The following is a 13,062-nucleotide window of genomic DNA, read 5'->3' on the forward strand; positions in this document are numbered from 1 at the left end:
CCTGATCCCCCAGTCCTCTGCCACCATCACCCTCTGCCCTCCTGCATGATTGTTCAGCTGCATCCTCCGTCCTTCCTTGGTACCAGACCGGTACCAAGCTCTAGAGACCAGAGACAGGTTTTGTTTAAATGCACAATGTCTACGGGTGCTCAGGCATTTCTTCAGCATCCTCAGCTCTTAAAATTCATTCCTCAGTCAGACTTTGAACAGTGGAATAGATTGACCCTAAATGAGGGTGTGAGTGAATAGTTGACTGACTGAATATATGAATAAATGCTTGAACAAAAAAACATCCATTAAGCACTCATTATGTACAAAGCCCTGTATTGCTAAGCAATATGAAACTAAGAGAAGAGGGAGATACTCCTCCATCATGGAGCTTATATCCTAATGAGGGAAGGGAGAGAGGGAGGGGTGGGCAAGATGCCACAGATTAGAGTTTAGCTGCAGGGTAGATGTCAAGACCCAGTGGCCCTTGGCCTGCCATAGTAGGGCAGATATGGAGAAAAGAAGGAAGGAAAACATTTAAGTGCCTGCTGTGTGCCAAGCCCTGTATTAAGCAAGTGTCTCATTTGACCTTCACAACAACCCTGTGAGAGGGATGCTATTGTTATTTCCATTTAACAGAGCAGAAAACTGAGGCAGAGAGAATTTAAATGGCTTACCAGGGTCACACAGCTGGGAAGTGAGGCTGGAGTTGAACAAGTGGTGTGAGTGCTCATGAGTATGTTCGAGGGCAGGAGGGCCCAGACCTGCAACCTCTGGGAAAGGCTAATGGTGCTGAGGGATGGAGTAGAATGGGTGTGCTGGGCCCCCTCCAAGGGGCATGGGAATGGAGAAGTGATAGCATTAGGAGGAGGAGAGGTGTGGGGGAGTGGTTAGGGAGGTTGGGGGCGGGGATCTGAGGGTCAGTGGTATCCAGGCAGGAGTTAGGCTAGTGCAGAGGGAGGGCTTCCCACCTCCTAGTTCACACCCAGATCTGGGAAGCTAGACCCTGCTGAGCCCTTCCCAATGGATGCTCCTTAGTCTCCGTGACTACCTGACTTGAAACTTCTGGGTTCTACACACTGCAAACATGGTTTCACACCATGTAGAAGAGTGTGATTCAGACACACAACTAAAGGGCTTTACTTCAAATATACTTAAGATGTAAAGTCTCAGGTGTTGCTTCAATGACCAGCTGCACAACCAGAAGACAGGAAACACATCTAGATGGCCTTTATTTGTGAAAAGGATCTGGGAATTCTAGTGGCTCACAAACTCATGATGAGCTAGCAGCTAGGCAAACTGATTCAACCTGGACTCCATGAGTAAGAGTTGGGATGTTAATGAGACTGAGGTGCTTGACCCATGGGGGTCTCCTCCCCCACCCTTTGGCATTTGATGAGTGCTGGACACCCCAGAACAGCAACAGCTTTGATGGGCTGGAAGGAGTCCCAAGGAGGGTCCTGGGATGCAGATGGCCGCAGGTGCCTTCCATCTCAACAGAAGCTTGAGGACCAATGTTAACCTTAGAAAAGAAACATAAAATGTATTTCTCAGTTGGCTCAGTAATTCGTGATGTGAAAATGGTACAAGATGTGATCAGGACAAATGTAATAGAATTAAGATGAAAATAATCATAGTGACCCAGAAGTGAAATTTCGGAGGTGGTTGCGACCTTGGGAGTCGCCCTGCCCAGCCACAGGATCTGGGGTCCCAGGCTCTCCTTCCAGCTCTCTCCTTCCCAGTACAGGTGAGGAAAGGGAGCCCTAGGAATATTCACCCTTGCTGGAGGTAGCGGCAGGAAAGAGTTTTGCTACTTACAGAGGAAGGAGTCCGGAAAGCAGAAGCAACAAGGTCAGGGGCTTTGGGACAGACCCAAGGAGGAGAGAACAATCAGCCTGTGTTGGGGGGGGCGGGTTGGTGTTTGCTCCATGTTCTCCCTCAGCCCAAACCTCCTTTACTTCACTCCTTGGCCAGCATCAGACTTCCCACTTCTCTTGTTTTCTTTGGCTCTTCTCAGGAGAACGTGTGTTAAATTTGGTCTCTGCCTTAAAATTCCCCACCCTGGAGCAAACCGCTGGTGACCTGGCTGAGTTACAGCCTTTGTTGGTTTAGAGCAGGGGGAAATTGCTGAAGACGCTGAGGATGCTTGGCCTGTAGAAGACTTGTGGGGGTGACGGCAGGAAGGAAGCTAGCTGCCTTCAAGCATTTGAAGGGATGGCAAGAGGGGGACAAACTGAAACAAGGGGCTTGATGTTGGGATGAACTTGGTCAAAATGGGAGCTGTCCATAACACGATGGGCTTCCTTGGAGGGGAGGGGGCAGTGCCCTTCCATGGGAAACATCTGATCCAAGGCACCCTATTGAGAAGGCAGCCAGGGATCCTCAGAGTCAAGGATTATGTGGAAGGGATTCTTGGGGAGCTCCAGACTGGACTTGAAGGCCTTGGAGGTGGCTTCCTCTGAAATCTCTGATTCTGTAATGAATGTAAATATACCCTCACAATATGATCAGATTTCTTTCTCCCTCAGTCCAACTTCTTCATTATTTCACCCCAACCACAGCAGCTCCCGGGTCTAAAGATCTAGACAGTTAGGAAGTGTTTTCTATACATTACCCAGAATCCTGAAATGGCAGGAGGGAATGTGGGAATATTTAGGGAAGAGGCAGGAGAAAATTCCAGCTCAAGTGTGAACAATGCATAACCTTCAAAGAGAAGGGAAACTAGCAGAAGTGGTCTTGAGGTGATTGGATCCCACACGTGCAAATGTCCCCGGGGGGAAAAAATGCTACCGCTGGCCATGGTCCTGGTCCTGCAGCAGAGATGCCCTTGGCCACCTTCTCTGGTCTGAGGGTCCCTGTGCTGCTGCAGCTGCTCATTTGATCTGGGTGTGACTTGAGCAGCAAATGAACTATTGAATTAATATAAAAATATTTTGGTGAAAAGTCTCAAGACGAAGCATTATAAAAGACTTATCTCACAAGACAAAACCATAAGCTTCTTGTTTTTTGTTTTGTTTAATTTTAAAGTTGGCACCACACCTGGAAAGATAGCTGTGGGTTCCATCAGGCTCAGGGGAAACAAACAGCTGCCCATGGAAAACTCTGGTTTGGTAAAACCTCAGGTGCATCTGGGCTTCTGTAAAGTGTGAAGGAGATGAGAGAAAGAGAGAGATTGGGCAGACAGCTAGGTTGGTGGGGGGAGGGGAGAGAAGGGAAGGGAGACAAACTTTGGTTTTAGTTTGTTTGTTTAGAAACAGCAAAACAATTGTGAATTCTAGTGTTTGAGTGACTGAGGTTTTGTGGGAAGGGTTTAGCAATACTAAACAGACACAAAAGCAAAACAGACTTTGGCTTGGTGGGGATGTCTCCCAAGCAGATTCAGTAAAAATCTGTCTAAGGATTGCTGGGGCCCCTTCTGTCTTCTGCTGAGTCTGGGGTTCAAGCTAGAGTCTCTGTGGTGGAAGAGCAGGGCTCTCCCTAGACAGATGCCCAGCGGGCCCCAGCTGGCTCGAGGGTAAGCTCCAGGTGGGTGGCCTTCCTCTCTAGGGCTTTTTCTTGGATTTCTGTTTTTTTCTGATAACTTGCTAACAGACACATACCAAGGGAGGCGGTAGGACAGAGACGCGTGACGCATGGGGTTGTCATGTACGGCTTGTAATCCATCCTCATTATCCCATGTGGGGGCTTTTCTGGGTATGGTAAGGATGAGGAGCCTGGCCCAGCCCTCACTCCAATTCTCTCCTCCATCTAAGGTGCGGCTTCACACCTGCTCTCTCGCAGGCGGCCACTGGGTGGCAGGGCCGCGCCATCCAGGGACACACCTGGGCCCTGAAAGCCAGGCAAAAACAGGGAGAGTGCTCTTACCCCATAGCAAAGTGAGAGTGGAAGGATCAATTCTGCCTCTGCCCCAGGCTCCAAGGGAGGCCTGCCTGAGCCCCTTCCCAGGGTCTCTTCTTTCCCTTGCAGCCATGGTGGCCGTCACTTGGCAATGCCACTGGCATGCAGAGAGCATCCCGGAGGGCAGAGGCACATGGAGCCTGTGGGCCACAGAGGACCTCTGACATCAGGACCCCTCGCTGGGGAAGACCTCCTGAAGTGCAGAATTCACCCTCATCGCTGAGGTCTAGAAGCTATGACTGGTGTGCCAGGCTGGGGTCACCAAGATGATGAGAAAGCTGGTCCTGCCTGGCAACTCTAGGGGCTCAATCATTTCTTCTGAGGGAATTCGGCATGTAAACTGATATGAACACAAAGCATGTGCCCCAGAAGTTAAAGAAGAGAGCACTGGCAGGGGTGGGGAGGGGGGAAACAAGGCTAGGTGTCATTTAAGAGGTAGTCCCCGAGCGATGCTGTGACGAAGATGGGGTTCTGTGACGTGAGGTGAGGAAAGAGGCCATTCTAGGTGTGGGGACAGCCTGGGCAAAGGTCCAGAAAGGGGAAAGGGACTGTTACCTATTAGGAACCACCACTCAGGTAGGTTGGACCCGCACAATTAGTGTTTGACGAAGAAGAAGGTGGGAGTCAGATTTGGGTCTATTTTAAATGCCCGCCTGATTTTAAATGCATTTTGTCGTAAAGGAGGAAGGAGTGAAGACACAGTAAAAGACGTTTTTATTAAGTAAGAGAAAAGCTTTACTAAATGAGTCAGTGTCATTTATTTACCTGCCGTGTTTTTGTTCAGCAACAAAAGTCTGTGACATGAAGGATGGGCCTTCAACTGACAAGCTCCCTGCTGACTCTCCCCCTTCTTATCAAACATGAAAGGCAGGCGTCTTAACCTGGCTCTGGTCAATCTCTGGGCAATCTGGATGGTTCTGTGGCCCCAACCTTCCGGTTTATGCTCAGTGAAGGTCCAGGGAGCAAAGACTCAACGACTGCCATGGACTTTGAAGAGACCATCCAGCCATCTCTGCCTGCTGCTGGCTCATGCCTAGCTCCTCTCCCCACCCTCCTGCCACATCTGGCCCCAGGGGGCTCTAAGCTCCTTAGGGCCTGTCTCTCATTTGCTTGCTTATTCTTATCCTCTGCGCTTAGGTTAGCCCAATACCTGGCAAATCTTAAACACTTAATATAGGATATCTCTCTTTGTCTGTCTCTGTCTCTGGTTCTGTCTCTCTGTCTCTGTCTTTCTCTGTCTCTCTCTGTCTCTCCCCACTCTCCCTCTCTGCACATTTTTCTTTGTTTTAGTCACCAGCAAATAAGTTTGTCCTCCTGTTGAAGAAATAAGGCCTTTATTGTATTTTCTGTGTCTTAGGAACAAGTGTTTCAGAAACACTTTAAAAAAAATGAATTTAACATTATTTTCAATTAGGATTCTTAACTTAGTGTCCTTGAACTTTTTTTTTCTTCCATTAATAACTGAATTTCAATAATTTGGTTTCCTTTTTTAATCCTCTGCATTTTGTGTTGTGCATTTAGAAACATGGTCCTGAGAAGTAGTCCATCAGCTGCCCTAGGTTACTAAAGGCATCCAGGACACACACCACAAAAGACTTAGAAACCTTGTTCTAAATCTAAGGATTTGTAGTGTAGACACAGAAATGTCCAAAATGTCCTCTTTTCGCCGCGCCCTCAACAGTTCAATCTGAAGAAATACTTAAAGGAATTTTAAACAAAGAGACAGTCGTCATGTGATAAAATACACTGTGGGGTTAACGTTCTCCTTCCTCAAACAGAGCAATGATCACCTAATGTTCACCTAAGACAGCTCAATGCCCTCTTTGACTCCTCCCTTCTGGAGTAAAATAGTGGCTAGAAGAGTAAGAGTTTATGTATTTATTGTTGCATTGCGTATATGTATGTACATACATATATATGTGTATATATATATATATATACACACATATGTTAAATGTTTATTTCTTAACATTCTAGTTGAACCAAAAAAGTTTTAAAAAGTGATTTAAAATATGTGTCCACCCTAGCCGGGTGACAGTATTTATTGTCTTGTGCGATCATTCATTTGGCAGCTAGGTGGCACCATTGGGCGTAGAGTGCTGGGCCTGGAGTCAGGAAGACCCATCTTTCTGAGTTCATATTCAAGCTCAAACACTTCCTAGCTTGGTGACCCTGGGCAAGTCACTTCACCCTGTTTGCCTCCGTTTCCTCATCTGTAAAGTGAGCTGGAGAAGGAAATGCAAACACTCCAGTATCTCTACCAAATGGGGTCACCAAGAGTCAGACAGGACTGCAACAACCTGACAGCAACATCATTCATTCATTCATGAAGCGTTCATTGAGCATTCCTCTGTGCCAAGTACCAAACAGGTCTTGGAAATTGTAAAACAAAAACAAAAGTTTAGGACCTCAAGGCACTTGTGTTCAGCTGAAAACATCCTTCAAATAAATGAAATAGCTGGTGTAAATCTAAGTGTGCCGTATTCCAAGATATTTATGCCAATTTCTTAAATCTCCCTGTAGAATTTTTGTCAATTTCTTCAGTTATGGGGGATACCCCCCTTAGCTATAGGTTATTATAATTAGTTTTTAGCCCCTGAATAATAAAATCTCTTGTCTCCAATTTCATCATGATTATTTCTTAATTGAAAATTCCTGAAATTCAAAGTAATCAACAAAAGAGAAATTTATCCATAAGAATCAGACGTCTAGTGGCTTTGGAAACATCTGACTTTATGGATCTAGACCTGTAATGGAATGGACCCAACTGCCCATTTTTAGGGATAGACTCATAGAATCTCAGAGCTGGAATTCAAATTCATCCATACCTATTCACCCCCGAGCTAGAGGCCCCTCTCCAAAGACTAGTCCACTGTCACATAGGTGCCAGTGACCCAGCAGCCACGAGAACCCAGGTCTCAGGAGTCCAGAGCCGATATTGATTACTTCTCCTGGAGAGTGTCAGAAGACTTGGATTGCCGTCCTCCTTCTGCCCCTTAGTCTTGGTGTGACTTTAAGTCAGTCACATACCTCCTCTGGGTCTCAGGTTTCTCATTTGGAATAACGGAGCTCATCATGCTCAATGACTCATCTCTCAGGGCCACTAAGTCGGCCGTTCCTTCTAAGACTTCTACCTCAGTGCACGTGGTGCCGTGGAAAGCCTTGGTCTTGTCTGTGTGTAGAATCATCTTTTTTTCAGGAAGAGTTTGTATTTCTTCTTTATTTTGCATTATTCATATTGAAAGTAAAATGACAGAGATTAAATGCAGAGTAGGAAGGAGTTGCCATGTTGATGACAGGTTTCTTCTGTTTCTCACAGCAATCCTGTGAGACACACAGACCATATACAACTCTCTGCATTTTATATTTGGGAAAGACAAGGCCTGTATGAGAAAAGATTGAAAGGCAGAAAGACCTCAAGATCATCTGGTCCCATCCTCTTTTTACAGATGAAGAAACTGAGCCCTAGCAGAGAAGGGAAGTGGTTTGCCCACAGTCCTACGGGAAGTTAGTGGCAGATTCAGGATTTGGAGTCATGTTCTCTGACTCCATCCATCACTGCCCTCCACCTCACACAAGTGAGGTGACTTGTTGATGGTCTCAGGCTGCAATGATCACCCTAGAGGCTAGGTCTTTCGACTCCAGATCCAAGACTCTTCCCATCATCACCATCTCCATCATGCAGATCTATTGTTTTGTCAGTTCAATGAATGTTTATTCAGTAAATACTTATTAAATGCCTACTATGGGCCAGGCACTGGGCTAAGCACTAGGTTCATTGGTGCATAGAAATTCGTTTTCCTAACTTTGCAGGAAGACATATGTAACTTCTGATCTTAGGGAGCTATCTGGGCCATTGAGAGGCAATCTTGCCTAAGGTCACACAGCTAGAAGGTAGGATTGGAGACCAGTTCTTCTTGACTACAAGACTGACTCTCTGTGCACCAGGCTGCCTTTTGTTCAACTCCCTATGTGTAGAGTATGACTAATTAGGGAAGGTTTTCAGCAAAGAAACAAGGGATGTCCCTCTTTTCTAATGGAGGATGGACCTTCTGTGCTTTTGTGTAAAAAGTAGAGACCTAGGGAAGGGTGAGATGCTTCTCCATGTTGTGCCCACGGTGGGTCACCAATGCACTATACTGCAACACTGAGTAAGAGGTTTGCCTTGATGTTCAATCTATTTACATTATCGATAAATTGCTGACATATGTTCGTGGAAAGATTTCAGCTAGGATGAGGAGTGTATCAGTATTTCAAGCTTAGCCATGAGCCTAGAGTGTGGCATTACCATGACAAAGTAGGGGCTCTCATCTAAGGGGGCTGAAGGACCTTTCCAGGCGTTGTTTCATGACAGCTCAGAAGATAGCCTACGAAACAAGACAGGGTATTCTCCATTAGAAAGGGGAGAAATGGAAACACCAAAGGGTGAAGGGTCAGGGTTATGAAGTGGATAGGGAATGAATTTAGGGCCAGAAGACTGGGCTTGAATCTTGGCTCTGCCTCCTGCTTTCCCGTGAAGCCCGGGGGAAATCACTTGACTCATTCTTCTCCATACAATAGTGATGGTGATGGTAATGCTACTTATAGGAACCATCTCACAAGGTTGTTGAGAAGAAAGTACTTTAACTTGTCAAAGCATTATGGAAACTGTGAGCTGATAGTATTATTGTTATTTAAGACCCACATTTGTCACAATAGTTCAAAGCTGTCACCAAATAATGATTGTGTTTTTGATTCCTTGGCCATTTCTGTAGACAGATAGACTTGCCTCCTTGACCATTACTATTTATTTAAGATAGAGAAGTAGGGGAAAGAGAGAGACAGAGAGAGAGAGAGAATACAGCAGAAAATGGTGAGATATTCTTTCCCTTAAGCTAGAGCCTAAAGAAGGTAATCAAAATAAGGCGTGCACACCCTAGGAGGTCATAGGTAATTGGTGCACCCAAGAAGTCACCAGATTCTGCTCTCACCATTCTCCTCCAAAAGAAACAGCATCTACATTCTCAGGACCACAGGACTAGAGCTGGAAGGGAAATGGCCAGACATTTTACAGATGAGGCAAGTGACCCCAGAGGAATTAAATGGCTTGCCCAAGGTCACACAGCTAATCAGAGGCTGCACTGGATATCCTGTCCCCAAAACCAGGGCTCTTTCTGCTTTATCACATTTATTACCTCAAAAGTGTTTTTTTTTGGGGGGGGTAGTGTTGCCTAGTAAATAGAACCCTGGCTTGAAGTCAAAAAGGCATGAGTTTAAATCCCACCTCATCCATTTCTTGCATATGTGTTCTGAAAAAGTTACTTCAGTCTTCCTGAGTCTCAGTTTCCTCATCTGTAAAATGGGAATAACTGTAAAATCTACCTTGCAGTACAGTTGTAAAGCTCAGTTTAGATCATGTATGTAACAGGTTTTGTTGACTTTAAAGTGTTATACACACACGCGGTTTTGTGCATGTGTGATCATTAGCTTTGTTGTTCTTATAGATGAATTTGGGGAGGGTCCCTGACAGAGTCTTTGTAAAACACTGAGTTTGATATTTTGGAACAGTGGGTGATATTTGTGAAGTGGATTTGTAGCTTGGCTGCTCCTACCATGAGGCTGAGGGTTCTGATTGACAGAACTCCCACATTAAGACTTGTTTGTTTTGTTGATGAGGGAAATGCCAGTTAAGTGAGCCATATGTGCCAAACTCACCCAGCTGAGGTATACACCCATGGAATGGACATCCGCTCTTAAAATTCAAGTATAAGTGATACAAGAGAAAGGGACATAGTAACAGTGGTTATCTGCTACCTTCATTTCATTTTTAAAAAGCAATTTTTTGTGTGTTTTTGTTTTTACTTCCCATAAAGTTTCTTATTAAGTTTATGTAGATACATATCAGAAAAAAGCAATCTCCTCCCAGTCAGTTTTACATTGTTTAAAATGTTTCTTATGGGAGAGATTTTCCTCAGAAATATAATCAGTGGAAAAAAGTACGTGGATGGTAATGAAATCTGCCAAGAGCCTCGTCCATGATATAAAAGTGCTAGAAATCAGAGGACTCAATAAAGACACGATGGGCTCCAGAAATAGCTGCTGAGGCTATTTCAGAAGCTTCCAGAGAGCCTGGAGAAGGGCCATGCTTGTTCTTCGATGGTTCCCAAATGTCACCTGCAGAATGATTTCTCTCCCTCTGCAGTGGGGCAGCCTGCAGCCTTGTTACTCAGTCAGGTGCGAGCTGGTGTGTTTGTTTTCTAATCAGGACTTGAGGGTCCTCTTGCCTCCAAGCTATGCTGGGACCAATTCTGGTAGAGGCTAGAAATAGGAGGGCTGGACTAAGTTATAAGTCATCCAAAGAGGGGGTAATTGAGGTGTGTGTGTGTGTGTGTGTGTGTGTGTGTGTGTGTGTGTGTGTGTGTGTGTGTTCTTTCATTTTCCCTATAAACCCTTCTACAAGACATAAATAAGATAAACCAAGTATGAGTCATTGCTGAGAAGGGGGAAGACGGTGTCCAAAGGTGATTGACCAAAGACCAAGAAAATAACCATAAGTATTCACATTTATATAGTATTATATATATATGTGTGTATGTGTGTACGTGTGTGTGTGTGTGTGTGTGTATGATATTACTTGGACCTAAACCATCCAAGAGCATTATCTCCATTTTACAGATGCGGACATTGAGGTTCACACAGATAAAATAATTTGGCTAGAGTCACACAGCTAGAAAGAGTCAGATGTAAGTTCTGAAATTGGAGTCTCCTGGCCGTCTAGCATCCTTTCCATGACACTATGCTGTGTCTCAATAAGCAAAATAGTTCATTGCAAAGATTTCTGGATTTGGCGTTAGAAGAGCTGGGTTGAAATTCTGGCTTGGCTGCTTCCAGTCACCTCACTTTTCTGTGCCTCATCTGTACAATGAGAGGATTAGATAACTGTACTACAAATTCCCTTCTAGAACTAAATGCAAGATGGTTTAATCCTAGATCATCTGTTAATTGCATTCATTTCTAACATATCTGATCAACTGTCAACAGAAAATGTGGCATTGAGTAGCTAGTGAGAAAAGGCTCACGCCAATTCAGCTAGGGTTGACCAATTCTTAAACCAGCATCCCTTGTCCATGCTATTTATATTTTTCAACCATCATGCCACTGTTCATTGTCCTGTGCTACATACTGGAATGGTCTAGTTGTGTGGCTACTATCTGTAGAGTCCTTTAGCTTTGAGTTCTGAGAAGAGAGGGTAGTAACCAAGCTCTCTTTGTCACATTCTGGGATGCACCTCCATGAATGCCTGACATCATTCTTCTCTTTGGTTTTAGTCACATTCCCACTAAAAAAGCCAGAAACTTAATGTACCTATAATCAGTAATCAGGCGGTAACAGCTCAGGGCTCATTGGATAATAGATTTAGAGCCAAAAGGGGCCATCTGGTCCAATGTCTTCATTTTAACAAGTGAGGAGCTAAGACCCAGAGGGGTTACTTGACTAGGTAGCAAGTGGAACAGGCAAGATTGGAACCCAGTCCTCTGGCTCCATAACCAGAGATCTTTCTGTTGTTCCACACTGCCTCAATGCCTGATCTAATGAATAGCTTCTTCATACTGGACTCTGTGGGCCAGTGTACCAGTGAGAAAAGAGCACACGAGCTGGAGTCAAGAATGTCTGGGTTTGAATTCTCGCTCTGCCCCTCACCAGAGGCTGCTCAGCCTTTTCTGAGCATGTTTCTGCGTCCATAAACAAGGGAAGGACAATATCTGCAGCTACCACCCAGAGGGTCCCCTGAGAGACGCAGGTGAGACAATAGCTTGGAAGTGCTTTGCCAACTTTAAAAGTGATACACACACGTCAGCCGTCACTGTGCTGATAATCAGAACAGCCTAAGAAAGGCAGGGGTGATTGGAAATGCTTCCTCTTAGGCAGATTCAAACCTGTCACATATTTGGTTTCCTTTATAGTGATGGCCATACCCTGATACTTTAGAAATCATTAAATCCTAGCTTATTGTTTTTCAGCTTGGGAAACAAAATAGACACACCTTTACAAATCATTATTTCCTTTACAATTACTGTTTAATCTGGATTTTAAATGACTTTTGTGTTCAGTCAGTTGTCATGAGGGGTTCTACCTCCTTTATTCACTCACCTCCCACATTTGCTCTTTTCTCTGCATTCACTGGAAAGCCCCCTATTCCCTATTTACCTCTTGCCCAATCTAATGGAACCACCCCCAAATTGTTCTCACTGTTTCCATATCTTCTCTCTCCTATCTTTCTCCACATAGCTGTAAGAATAACCTTCCTAAAATGTGATCTATCCACATCATTCATCTGCTCAAGAGTCATCAGAGGTTCTCCCCTAACTCTAGAATAAAATCCACATTCCTCCCCTTATTTGATGTCCTTGGCAGTCTTGCCCCAGATAACACTGCCACATTCATTCCCCATGGCTCCCCTCTGTACGTGGTAGCCTTCAGCCAAATGGAATGACTTGTGGTTTCCCTAGTACAGCATTCCGTCTCTTGCTATTGAATCATTGCCCAGCCCGACTCCGTACTCCCCTCTAACCTCTTCTTATGATCACAGATTTAGAACTAGAAAGGAAATTTAGAGGTTACCTAGTCCAGTCCTTTCATTTTGCAGGTGAGGAAACTGAGGCACAGAAAAATACAGTGAGTGGCCCAAGGTAACTATCGTACTAAGTGAGATTTGAATTTCGGTGTTTTAATTCCAAAAACAGTGCTCTTCCCACCAGATCACTTAGAATCAGACATCACCTCCTAGAGAAATTCTTTTCTGATCCCCCAAGTTATTAGGGTTCTGAAACCTATCAACTTAGTGTGTATTTTTTTATCTCTGCACTGGTTGTATCTGTCCCATAGAACGTAAATTCCTTGAGGGCAGGGCTTGCTCTTGATATGTGTCAGTATCCTCAGTGTCTGGCACAATACCTTGGGCATAGCAGCACATAAAAATTCATGCTGAATTGAATTCATTGTGATTGTTTGAAGTCATATAACATTTTCCATGGGGAAGAGATCTGCCCTCATTCTTTCCCACAAACACGCCTGAGATAGATGTCCAGTGGTCCCTGTTTACATATCAGGGGAGGTTCATGGCAGAACTGAGGATAAGCCAGGACTTAGGGTGATCCCTTCCTTCCCTAGCTCTCCCCTCATGAGCTGCTCCGAGAT

General features: G+C 44.8%; 1 protein-coding gene across 1 annotated transcript in view; it reads left to right on the top strand.

Annotated features, from left to right (window-relative positions):
• DGKB (diacylglycerol kinase beta) overlaps positions 1-13,062 on the top strand; it is a 575,035-nt gene that overhangs the window by 120,753 nt on the left and 441,220 nt on the right. The gene's annotated exons all lie outside the window — the stretch shown is intronic.

The sequence above is a fragment of the Vombatus ursinus genome, unplaced genomic scaffold (assembly GCF_900497805.2).
Source record: "Vombatus ursinus unplaced genomic scaffold, bare-nosed wombat genome assembly UNPS02014799.1, whole genome shotgun sequence".
NCBI lineage: Eukaryota > Metazoa > Chordata > Mammalia > Diprotodontia > Vombatidae > Vombatus > Vombatus ursinus.